At 42.9% G+C, this 13,974-nt stretch overlaps 1 protein-coding gene across 1 annotated transcript in view; it reads left to right on the forward strand.

Annotated features, from left to right (window-relative positions):
- adgra1b (adhesion G protein-coupled receptor A1b) overlaps positions 1-13,974 on the forward strand; it is a 565,267-nt gene that overhangs the window by 283,769 nt on the left and 267,524 nt on the right. The gene's annotated exons all lie outside the window — the stretch shown is intronic.

A 13,974-nucleotide genomic window follows, 5' to 3' on the forward strand; every position in this document is an offset into this window, starting at 1 on the left:
ATCGTCACTTTGAAAGGGAGTGTCAGTCAACCCTCTTACACAATAGTGGATGCTAACGTACAAGAGCTAACCAATATATTCTGCTCCACCCTGGCAACTGCCTAGTGTATGCATGTTCTTTCACCGTGGTGACCTAGATAGCTCCCAGCAAAGCAATATTTCTCCTGCTCTCTGTTTGGGGTTAACTAAAGGTGATAAAGTACAGAGGGTTTGTCCTGAGAGCGTGCAGCTCATCCTGAAACGTGTCGATATTTTTTGTTTAATTTAGTTTAGAGATACAGCCTGGAAACAGGCCCTTCGGCCTACTGAGTCCCTGCCGACCACCGATCCCTGCACACTAACACTATCCTACACACTAGGGACAATGTACAATTTTACTGAGCCAATTAACCTACAAACCTGTCAGTCTTTGGAGCGTGGGGGGAAACCGGAGCTCCTGGAGTCAACCCACGCAGGTCACGGGGAGGACTTACAAACTCCATGCAGACAGTACCTGTAGTCAGGATCGAACCCGGGTCTCTGGCAGCAACTCTACCACTGCGCCCACTCTAGATATGACTCTATTACATATTGGCAGATGTATGAACATTGGATGAAGTTGGATGAATTTGATATATTATTGTTCCTTGTTTTTCCCACCAAGTGGTAAGCATTGAGCCATTCCAAGCCTACCCATGTCCTCTAGAAGTGTGTCTCTATCTATTGTTCACTGAAACTGCGATTTAGAACATTTTGTAAGTTTTCAATACTCCCTTCTGCCCCTTCATCAGGATATCAGTTTTCAGATCCCCTTTGCTGAAGTTATATTAAGATGAAGCTGTTTAATCAGTGTGGCACTGAAAATGTGTTACATATTTGTACGTACCACTCAGCCACAGAGAAATTATATGAAAGAATGGTAGGAATAAGTGAATCTTTAACAGAATCAAATTAAAACCATTATTCGGGATATCACACACACAAAATGACAGTTACAGGCAATTTACTGGAAAATAAGCTAATTACAGCAGCAGGGAGCCATGCTGTAAAGCACGATAATCTTAGCAAAAGTGCTCACTTGATGATTGTGAGATTATTGGAAAAGCTGACAGTGAAACAAAAATTACTTTAAAAAAAAAATCAAAGACAGCAAGCTGCTGGAAAATATAGAATAAGTCAAATAAATTGGGAAATAGTTACCAAATGAATGGCCTGAAATTTATCTAAGAAAGGAAATTATAATTGATCTGAGCTGGAGATGGTTGCTTGGGAACCCACGATTTTAAACGTGGCTACTGTACTGTAAATTACACCCGCATGGGTTTAATATGTTTTGAGCTATGGAAGGTTAAAAAAACTTGAAGGAGGTCACCAATCCACTTGAAAGCATTTTTAACAGTAGGAAAAAAGTGAGAATGTTAGTTAAGGTGGAAGGAAATAATGAAACAAGAATATTGACAGATTAAATAAATAAATGATATATATGTATGTATATATTTGTGTGTAGATATATATATTTTTTTATTTGGCAGCATATCTGCTGGTGATGCTTTTATCAATTGGGTTTTCCAACAATTGGCAGAGCAAACACATTGATAATGTCCATTCATTAACTTCAGTTTGGTTATTTTAAGCCATGTTGGAATTGATGTCACCTGGATTGCTGATGATGTGAAAGATACGAGGCAGACGGATTCTGAATGTAATTTATTTACCGATGCTACGTTGGATGTCACATTTGGCATCATTCAAGCACTGGCATCATTCACATAAGAACAAGTCTGTCGTCTATTCCACTAGGTAGAGGTGACTGTAGAGGTACATGTCAGGGCAAGGGGCAAGGGGCAAGGGGCAGGTGGTCAGGGATGAATGATCTCCAAAGTGGTCTGCATCTAATTGCCAGAAGGCGATACAAGTACAACGATGGCTTGTGAAGGAAGGAACTGCTGGTTTACAACGAAGATAGACACAAAATGCTGGAGTAACTCAGCGGGACAGGCAGCATCTCTTGAGAGAAGGAATGGCTGACTCTTCGGATCTAGAAGATGGGACTCGACCCAAAATGTCACCCATTCCTTCTCTCCAAAGACGCTGCCTGTCCTGCTGAGTTACTCCAGCATTGTGTGTCTAACAGCGATGGCATGGCAGCTTTGGACCAGTGGAGATAGAAGATTGTTTTGAGCGATTGATGGCGTGTGGAGCAAAGAGTGGGGAGCTCAGTGTGATCCCAAATATTTGGTGGCTTTGTTGTATTGGAAAATCCCAGTTAATGGAGGTATGATTAGATTTTAGATTTAGATTTAGAGATACAGCGCGGAAACAGGCCCTTCGGCCCACCGAGTCCGCTCAGCCCAGCGATCCACGCACATTAACACTATCCTACACACACTAAGGGCAATTTTTACATTTTACCCAGTCAATTAACCCACAAACCTGTATGTCTTTGGAGTGTGGGAGGAAACCGAAGATCTCGGAGAAAACCCGCGCAGGTCACGGGGAAAATGTACAAACTCCGTACAGACGGCGCCCGTAGTCAGGATCGAACCTGAGTCTCAGGCGCTGCATTTGCTGTAAGGCAGCAACTCTACCGCTGCGCCACCGTGCCGCAGACTGACTGGTTTTGCAGTGACTGGCAGGATCAGCTTTATTTGGGATGAGATTTATTGGGCATCAGGGCTATGGTTTGGATTGTAGGTAAAGGTGCAGGCTGTCGGTAGTAAGAATGAGATCTGAAGCAGGTTTCTCTTGCAGTTCTCAACCATTTCCATATTTAAGATCTTGAAGTTATCTGCAGCTACCTGGTGTGATAGACTGTCTCCCAAGACACTGCTATTCTGAAATATTGACAAGATTATTAATAATTTAATTTTAAAGTACATTTTTTAAAAGTGTACATTTAAAGTAAATTCTAAAGTACATTTTGTAAAGTACATTTTCTAGTTCATTCGCAGTTCGGGATGCAGCAAAATCTAGCTGACATTCAGAGATGGTCTAATGTAGCAATTAACATTTGCACCACAGAATAGCCAGGCAATAACCATCTGCTACAAGTAAAAGTCTCTGATCATTGGTTACTTTAGTTTAGAAATACAGTGCGCAAACAGACCCTTTGGCCCACCGAGTGTGTGCCGACCAGAGATCCCCGCACATTAACACTACACACACAAGGGACAATGTTTTACATTTATACCAAGCCAATTACCCTACAAACACGTACGTCTTTGGAGTGTGGGAGGAAACCGAAGATCACAGGTCACGGGGAGAACGTACAAACTCGATTTAGACATAGCACCCATAGTCAGGATCGAACCTGGGTCTCTGGCGCTGTAAGGCAACAGCTCTACCGCTACGCCACCGTGCCACCCATTGGCATTCAGTGGCATTGTCATTGCTGAATCCGCCATCATCAATATCCTAGGAGTCACTTTTGACCACAAAACAAAGGTTAAGTCAAATAAGTAACATGGCTAGAAACTGAACATCCTGCAGTGAAGGCTCACCTTCTGACACTCCAAGGTATTTCCATCATTCACAAGGCACAAGTCAGGAAGTTGATGGAATACTTTCGACTTACCAGGAAGAATAAAGACAATTGATTCATGGGAGCAGTACACCTGTAGTTTGCGCTTCTAATAAAACACCATTATAAATTTGAAAAATATCACCAGTCCGATGGCATCGCTGGTTTAGATCTGGGAGCTCCTTGACAATAGCACTTCAGAAGTGTTTTTACCAGAAGGGCTCTAGGAGAAAGCTTATGCCAGTTTCTCAAAGGCAGCTAGGGTTTGGCAATAAATACTGGTGTTGCTAGTGATACTCTGATCCTGGAAATGAATAATAATAATAATAATAATAATAATAATAATAATAATAATAATAATATATATTCCTTTATTTGTCCCACATCGGGGAAATTTGCAGTGTTACAGCAGCAAAGTGGATAGCAAGAGACATTCATTATAAATAGAAATAAAGATAAGGATAATTGTCATCATTTACTGTGTTTTTCCTTTACTGTTACTGTTGACTGGTCTGTTGACTGGTCTGCTGGGAGCAGTGCTGGTTGTGCAGTCTCACAGCAGCGGGAAGGAAGGACCTCCGATATCTCTCCTTCACACACTTGGGGTGAAGGAGTCTGTCACTGAAGGAGCTACTCAGTGCAGTGACAGTGTCCTGCATGGGGTGGGAGTCGTTGTCCAGCAGCGATGTTAACTTTGCCATCATCCTCCTCTCTCCCACCCCCTGTACTGAGTCGAGGGGGCAACCCAGGACAGAGCTGGCCTTCCTGACCAGCTTGTCAAGTCTCTTCCCCTCTGCTGCTGAGATGCTGCTGCTCCAGCAGACCACTCCATAGAAAATGGCTGATGCCACCACAGTGTTGTAGAAGGTCCTCAGGAGTGCCCCCTGCACTACAAAGGACCTGAGTCTCCTCAGCAGGTAAAGTCTGCTCTGGCCCTTTTTGTACAGTTCGTTGATATTTTCGGTCCAGCCAAGTTTATTGTTAAGGTAAACACCCAGGTACTTATAAGAGTCCACTCTCCCGATGTCCGTTCCCTGGATGTTCACCGGTGTCGGGGAGGACGTGGCTGCGCCTGCGGAAATCCACCACCATCTTGCATCGTACAAATCTTGCAGCTGCTGTCCTGAGGTTGTGCCTCAGCTGGGGGACGCCGTATAGTCCAAGACCGCAAGAAATTGCAGCGAATTGTGGAAGCGTCACACAAGCCATTGACTCCACTAATACCTCACGCTGCCTCGGCAAGGCTAGCAGCGTATTCAAGGACGAGTCGCGCCCTGACCACTCCCTCTTCTACCCAGTCCCATCAGGCAAAAGGTAGAGAAGTGTGAAAATGCACACTACCAGATTCAGGGACAGTTTCTTCCAAGTTGTTATCAGGCAACTGAATCATCCTAATACAACCAGAGAGCCATCCTGAACTACTATCTACCTCTTTGGTGACCCTCAGACTATCCTTGAGCGGACTTTGTTGGCTTTACCTTGCACTAAACATTATTCTCTTATCATGTATATATGCACTGTAAATGGATCAATTGAAATCATGTATTGTCTTTCTGCTGACTGGATAGTACGCAACAAAAGGTTTTCACTGTTCCTTGATACATGTGACAATAAACTAAACTGTACTGTACATATTCAAGTGCAGGGGACCTGCTAAATGGTGCAAGGATGTAGGCAGATTCAAAAATGTAGAGCAAAGCAAGACAATTTGTATTAATCTTCTCAAAATGCCCTCCAGAGTAGGTTAAGGAAAGAACCAATAAAACCACTGCAAACAAAAGCTTTACAGCATCTGCCAAGGGAGCTGCTAAGATCACATCATTACCTTCTCAACCCACACCCAGTTCAGCTTAGTTTAGTTTATAGTCACGTGTACCGAGGAGCAGTGAAAAGCTTTTGTTGCGTGCTATCCAGTGAGCAGAAAGACAACCCATGCTTACAATCGAGCCATTTACACTGTGCAGGGAATAGCGTTTAGTGCAAAGTAAAGCTAAGGATAGTCCAATGATAGTCCAATACTGCTCTCCTCTCTCTCACTGGCAGATTTAGAGAGCTCTGAATCACTTCTACTCAGTTGGCCTTTATGTGTGATTAACATTGTACAATTACAAGCCTACTTTGGCAGGGGTTTCCCCATCATTGCCCAAAATGATTGAGTTGAATCCAGAATTCAGTGGATTTGTGCAGCATTTCCCACCTATTGCCCATTTCAACAGATGTAACCGCTCGACTGCTCACTGCCAAACCCCAGCAACGTCAGAGGGTAGATCTGAAAAGAATGATAAAGATGAGGCGATCACTTTATTGCGTGAATTTGAATGAAATGTAGAGACAACAGTCTCTACATTTGTGTGATGGGACAAGATACGTGTCTAGTTAATTTATACTACTTTCCACTAAGACAGATCAAGATGGTATCTGAATCGTGTATGAGGTGGAAGGTTGCGTCCATCAAGGTTCATGGGTTATCAGCATGCACCATCGATCATGGGAGTGGACAGCACCAGGACACGCGGACTGAGAGACTGTGTTTTTGAAAGGATCATAGCCTTGGCAGCAAGATGATTCAAATCCCTCACACGCCAGAGTGTACAGGCAACATCTGAGCAAACAGCGAGCAAACACTTGCAGACAATGATTACAGGCTACAGAATGAATGTTCCGGTTACATGAAACAGTGAGTCGATGACTCCAATGGTATTCGAGGAGGGAAAAGAGACTGAGAATTTGTAAAGCAGCAGGTCAACAGATGAAAGGTGTATTGCAGAAACCGGATAGAAAATATGGCTTTAATCAGGATGAGTTCAAGCATAGAGCCACACTATGGCCAAACTCGTTCATGTTCACCAACATGCCCATCTGAATGTGTCCTATTTACTGACGTTTGGCCCATATCCTTCTAAACCTTTCCTATCCATGCACCTGTCCGTGTGTCTTTTGAACGTCGTTATTATACTCTGTAATTTAGCAAACTACATTAAGTCATTGCTCAAATTCGAGTTTGTTATTATGAAAAACCATAGGATGAATTTAGAAATTTCATTAAAACAAATAGGAGCAAATATCATTTGGAAAGGTTTCAGAAAATAGTTTCCAACAAAGTGAAATGATCCAAGAACAAGATATAACACTTTCTCCATATCCAATCTGTCAAGACCCCTCAGAATCTTATATGTTTCAGTTGATCACTCACTTTTATAAATTCCACTGGATAAAACCCCAGTTTGTTCAACCTTTCTTCATAAAACCCACTCACTTCTGTAATGGTCTCGTAAATAATCTATGAACTGCTTTCAATGCGCTTACATTGTCCCTTAAATAAGCAGAAATGAATGGCACTAGTTACAAAAGAAGAGCAAAGGAGGATATGTCAATCCAAAAGCATCTTTGATTCAAGGAATGGAAGTAGTGCTAGTTACAGGATTGAAAAAAAGTCCATATTCTGAAGCCTGGTGAGAAAGAATTTAGTGATGTTGGAGCAAATAAGAGACACACAAGGAGAAAAGTTAAAGAGAATGTGGGTCATAATGTGTGTCTATCATTTAAAGTGGTTGTCATAATGCTTGATTGCTGTTGCTCAGGCAATTTTAGATTGAGAGCTCTTATTCAAGGAAAGAAGTAATGAGAGAAATTAGTTGCCTTCAGAATCAGGCAATGACTGAGCAAACAGTGCAACATAACTTCAGGACAGTAGGATTGTAAGTGGTGTATGGTAATTGCAGAGCTCAAAGTAAAACAGTGGGCAAATCCACTATAAATGCTCAAGAGGGAAGGAGAAGCATGGTTCAGAAATTTAAGACATGAAGGGGAATTGGGATGGAAGAGAACAAAGAAACAGAGAATGCTGAAAGGCAACCAGATCAGACTCTTACCACTGAGTTCACGGTATTCAGCTCAGGGCCAAAACAGCATGTACTTATTTGATTTACTTATTGATTGGGATATTAGATGTTTGTGAAAAGATTAATGTAAAGTGCGGACTGCATTGAGTTTATTCAGAATTACAGAGCTAATTATGCTGATACAACCACTGTGGTGAAGGTTGAATGTATTTAGGAAATAGAACATGGAACAGTACAGCACAGGATAAGGCCCTATCGTTCGCAATATCTGTGCTGAACTTGATGCAAAGTTAAACTAGCCTCTGTCTGCATGTGATCCATATTCCTCCATTCCCAGAATATCCATGTGCCTGTCTAAAAGCCTCTTAAAAACCTCTATTGTATCTACCTCCACCACCAGTCCAGGCACAGTCCAGTTCCATCATCGTCTGTGTTAAAAAACCTGTCCTGCTCATCTCCTTTAAACTTTCACCTGCTGACCTTAAAGCTATCTCTCTAGTCTTCGACATTTTGAACCTGGGGAAAAATGGTTTTGACTGTCTACCCTTTCTATGCCTCTGATAATTTGATACACTTCTATCAAATTACCCCTTGAACTTCTAGTGCTCCAGAGAAAACAATCACAGTTTGTGTAACACCTCATTATAACTAATACCCTCTAATACAGCACAGCAGCATTTTGTGAACATCTTCTGCACCCATTCCAAAGCCTCCACATCCATCCTTTATTGGACAACTGTAACGACATACAATACTCCAAATGCAGCCGAAACAAAGATTTATAAAGCTGCAATGTGACTACCTGACTCCTATACTCAATGCCTCGACCAATGCCTCGGCCTTCTATACCATTCTATTTACTTGTGTTGCCACTTTCACAGAGTTGTGGACTTGTATGCCAAGATCCCTCTGTACATCCACGCTGTTAAGGCTCCTGCCATTAACTGTATACTTTCTCCTCACATTCAGTTTCTCAAAGTGCAATATCTCACACTTGCTTGTATTAAATGCCATCTGCCAATTCTCCACATATCTGTAATTGATTTATGTCTCACCGTGTCCATTGATAGCCTTCCATATTGTCTGCAACTGCACCGATTTTGTGTGTCCTTTGCAAACTATCTATATTTACCTCCAAGTCATTTATATATATAGATATATATATATATATATATATATATATATATATATATATATGTATATATATATAGTATAAGAAAATAACTGTAGATGCTGGTACAAATCGATTTATTCACAAAATGCTGGAGTAACTCAGCAGGTCAGGCAGCATCTCGGGAGAGAAGGAATGGGTGACGTTTCGGGTCGAGACCCTTCTTCAGACCCGAAGAAGGTTTTTTTCGTAGAAGGGTCTGAAAAAGGGTCTCGACCCGAAACGTCACCCATTCCTTCTCTCCCGAGATGCTGCCTGACCTGCTGAGTTACTCCAGCATTTTGTGTATATATATATATATATATATATATATATATATATATTGCAAACAACAAGAGATCCCAGCACAGGTTCTTGTGGAACACAACAGGTGACTGCCAGCCAGAATAACACTTCCCACCACCACCTTTTGACTTCTATGACAAAGGTACTTCTGAATCCAAACGATGAAGTCACCATGGATCCCAAGCATTTTAATCTTTTGGATCAGCCCACCATGAGTAACTTCATAAAATGCAAGTGGACAACATCTACTGCCCTACTCTCATCAATAACCTTCGACTGTAAAAACTCCCTCAAATTAGTTAGTCACGACCTGCTGTGGACGAAGTCATACTGACTGTCGCTAATTGTCCCATTCTCTTCTAAATGCGAATAAATCCTATCCCGAAGAATCCTCTCCAATAGTTTGCCTTTCACTGTCACAAAGCTCACTGGCTTATAATTTCCTGAATGATCTCTACTTCCCTTTCTAAACAAAGGAACAACATTGACTATACCCTACTCTACCAGGACTCACCCTATGGCAACAGAAGATACAATGATTAGAAACAATAAACTGCCTTTGCTGCTTTACAAAAAAAGACGCAGAGTGCTGGAGTAACTGCAAATACAAGGAATCTTTGTGATCTCTTCTAGTTGCCCCTCTCAATAACTAGGGACAGATCCCATCAGGTCTTGGGGGTTTATCCACCATAATGCCATTCAAGAGACCAACCAACACCCCTGCCCCTTTAATCGCAAACTACCCAAGCATGTTAGCGTAGCCCACATTAATCTCATTATCCTCCATGACTTTCTCCTTGGTGAATTCAGATGCAAAATGCTTGTTTAATATTTCAGCAACATCCTCTGACACCGAGCATGAATTCTCTACTTTTCTCTTGTTTGGTCCTATTTTATTTCAAGTTTCCCTTTTGTTTTTAGTGTACATAGAAAAGCCTTGGGATTTTCTTTAATCTGACTTGGGGCCAATGATTTTTCATGGCCCCTTTGGTCATTCTAAATCTCTGCTTGAGTCTGATTTCATCTTTCTAAACTTTATATGTGGTTCAATTTTCATTTTGACCAAATTTACAATCTCTCTGGTTATCTTAGCTTGCCGACCTTATCTCTCCACTTTACTGGAACATATCATATCATATATATACAGCCGGAAACAGGCCTTTTCGGCCCACCAAGTCCGTGCCGCCCAGCGATCCCCGTACATTAACACTATCCTACACCCACTAGGGACAATTTTTACATTTTACCCAGCCAATTAACCTACATACCTGTACGTCTTTGGAGTGTGGGAGGAAACCGAAGATCTCGGAGAAAACCCACGCAGGTCACGGGGAGAACGAACAAACTCCTTACAGTGCAGCACCCGTAGTCAGGATCGAACCTGAGTCTCCAGCGCTGCATTCGCTGTAAAGCAGCAACTCTACCGCTGCGCTACCGTGCCGCCCATGCTGACCTTGAACTCTGATCAGGACCCTCAGATGTGAATTTACCCAATAACAACCTCATTTACTCCATCTAACTCCTGCGTAATGTTGTAATCTGCCTTACCCCAATTTAGTACTTTCCCCAAAGGTCCAGATTTATCTTTATTCATAACTATCGTAAAACTTATGGAGATGTGATCACTATTCTCAAAATGCTCTTCCACTCAAATACCAGGCACTTGGCCAGATTCATAACCTAATACAAAATACAGTATGGTCTCTCTTGGGTTAAGCTATTCACATATGCTTCAAGAAACCCTCCTGGATACACTCAACAATTCTGCCCTGTCTAAGCCTTTCGCACTGAGGAAGTCTGAGTAAATTTTAGTTTAGTTTAGCTTAGAGATACAGCGTGGAAACAGGCCCTTTGGCCCACCGAGTCCGCACTGACCACGATCCCCGCACAATAAACACTACCCTACACTAGGGCCATTTAAAAAAACATTTATACCAAGCCAATTAACCTACAAACCTGTACGTCTTTGGAGTGTGGGAGGAAACCGAAGGTCTCGGAAAAAATCCACCCAGGTCACAGGGAGAACGTACAAACCCCGTACAGACAGCGCCCGCAATCGGGATTGAACACACGTCTCTGGCGTGTCACACATCCATCTGAAAATCAGTAATGCTATATTTTGCTTCTGATTTGATTTCACCAACAAGAAACCCCTCCTTTACAACCAAACGTCTGCTCCTGTGTCCTGTGGTTATTTCTGATCCACTCAATCAAGTCAAGTCAAGTCAAATTTATTTGTCACATACACATACACGATGTGCAGTGAAATGAAAGTGGCAATGCCTGCGGGTTGTGCACAAAAAAAGAATTACAGTTACAGCATATAAATAAAGTTAATAAGTTACTATAGTGTAGACAAAAATTTAATCTCTAGGGTTATAAAAATTGACAGTCCTGATGGCCTGTGGGAAGAAACTCCGTCTCATCCTCTCCGTTTTTACAGCGTGACAGCGGAGGCGTTTGCCTGATCGTAGCATCTGGAACAGTCCGTTACTGGGGTGGCAGGGGTCCCTCATGATCTTGCTTGCTCTGGATCTGCATCTCCTGATGTATAGGTCCTGCAGGGGGACGAGTGTAGTTCCCATGGTGCGTTCTGCCGAGCGCACTACTCTCTGCAGGGTCATCCTGTCCTGGGCAGAGCTGTTCCCAAACCAGACTGTAATGTTGCCGGACAGGATGCTCTCTACAGCCCCAGAGTAGAAGCAATGAAGGATCCTCAGAGACACTCTGAATTTCCTCAGTTGTCTAAGGTGGTAAAGGCGCTGCTTTGCCTTACCCACCAGTGCGGCGATGTGCGTTGCCCACGTCAGATCCTCTGTGATGCGGACTCCCAAGTATTTTAAACTGCTCACCCTATCCACAGTAGACCCATTTATCTCCAGTGGCGTGTACGTCCTTGGATGTTTAGCCCTTCTGAAGTCCACAATCAGCTCCTTCGTGTTATTGACATTCAAGAGGAGGCTATTGTCCTGACACCAGAGTGCCAGATCAGCCACCTCCTCCCAGTAGGCCTTCTCATCGTTGTTGGAGATCCGGCCCACCACCACAGTGTCATCAGCAAACTTGATGATGGAGTTTGAGCTGAACCTGGCCCCACAGTCACGTGTGTACAGGGAGTACAGTAGGGGGCTAAGGACGCAGCCCTGGGGGGATCCTATGTTCAGGGTGAGGGGGCTAGATGTGTGTTCCCCCATCCTGACCACTTGGGGCCTGGCAGTGAGAAAGTCCAGGACCCAGGCACACAGAGGGGTGCTAAGCCCCAGTTCCAGCAGCTTCTCAAGCCTCTCTCTGTGCTATAACATAAACAGGACGTTCGAAGGACTCAGTGGGTCAAACGGCATCTGTTGTGCGCCACCTTGCCGCCCACTATTGTGGAAGTTAAAGTTATTAACTATGATATATCTGTTCCTCTATCTCCAGCTGACTATTAAGAGTCTCACAGTAGAATTCCATTAGTGTGATTGCACCTTTCTTATTTTTTAATGTTACCCATATTGAAACATATAAGATTATTAAGGGATTGGACACGCTAGAGGCAGGAAACATGTTCCCAACGTTGGGGGAGTCCTGAACCAGGGGCCACAGTTTAAGTATAAGGGGTAGGCCATTTAGAACTGAGATGAGGAAAAACCTTTTCTCTCAGAGAGTTGTGAATCTGTGGAATTCTCTGCCTCAGAAGGTAGTGGAGGCCGATTCTCTGGATGCTTTCAAGAAAGAGTTAGATAGAGCTCTTAATGATAGCGGAGTCAGGGGGTAGGGTAGAGGGCAGGAACGGGGTAGTGATTGTGAATGATCAGCCATGATCACATTGAATGGCGGTGCTGGCTCGAAGGGCCGAATGGCCTCCTACTGCACCTATTGTCTATTGTCTATAATTGTCTATTGCCTCAGTGCGTGATCTTCCCTGTATTTTTTCTCTATGTTCTGCCATGATATTCTCCCTGATTAGTAAAGTAACTGCTCCAATTATTTTACCCCCATCTCGATCATGTTTGAAACATTGGAACCCTGCAATGTCCCTCTCCCTACCCAGCCTCCATAATGACAGCAACATCAGAGCTCCATGCACTGATCCAGGCTCTATGTTCATCCACTTTACCCATTATACTTCAAGTATTAAAATAAACACTCTTCATTTGAGACCTACATGAGGAGGTGGTTACTTGATTCACCAGTGCCTAAAGTGGACACTTCAGAAATGTTAAGTGCAACTCGTAGTTGCAAATGTAGAAACTAAGATTACTAAATAAATTAATAATTGCATGTATGTCTCTCTAAATAAATGAGGCTATTGTATAATTTCAAATATGTATCATTGCAGCATTTGATGATATACATGTTTGTAAGGACAAATTTTTAAATAGAATGCAGGAAGCAATGTATAACTGTGTAGGGGTATATTTCACATGATGTACCATGTGGTACGTTGATATGTTGTTCCTAATGCCACAGAGTAGAAATAAGCTGGATCAACTTCCCTTCTTATATTCGGGCTCATCAAGCAGCAATCTCAAGTTTCATCACCTTCAGAGTTCTTTATACTTTCACCCTAATGCCATATCAAAGAATCCCCCTCCCCCAATTCCCACCCTTCCCATGCAGCTTCTGAGGCTGACAAATGGAAGCAGCAGACACAAAAGGCTGGAATAATTCAGCAGCGGGCCAGGCAGCATCTCTGGAGAAAAGAAATAGGTGACGTTTCTGGTCGAGACCCTTCTTCAGACTGGGGATTGGGGATTGAGAGATGTTGATGGTACTCAGGAGAAATGAATGGAAGATATGTAAAAAGCAGCGATAATCAAGGAAATGTGAGGCACACAAAAGGTCATTGTTGGCTGTGGGATAGGTGATAGCGAGTTATCCAGACAGAGGAACTCACCAGGACAGCGGTGAAACTAGTACGATGACTAGGGTGGGGGAGGGACAGGGAGAGAGGGGATGCATGGGTTACTTGAAGTTAGAGATATCAAATTCATCCAGTTGGGCTGTAAGCTGCCCAAGCGAAATATAAGATGTTGTTCCTCCAATTTACGTGTGGCCTCACTCTGACAATGGAGGAGGCCCAGGCCAGAAAGGTCAATGTGGGAAAATGGGAAGGGGAGTTAAAGTGTTTGGCAACTGGAAGATAGTAAGCAACATCTTGTCAAACTGCAGAACTATTTTCCAACCACACTGAA

Source organism: Rhinoraja longicauda, chromosome 16 (genome assembly GCF_053455715.1).
Source record: "Rhinoraja longicauda isolate Sanriku21f chromosome 16, sRhiLon1.1, whole genome shotgun sequence".
Classification (NCBI taxonomy): Eukaryota; Metazoa; Chordata; class Chondrichthyes; order Rajiformes; family Arhynchobatidae; genus Rhinoraja; species Rhinoraja longicauda.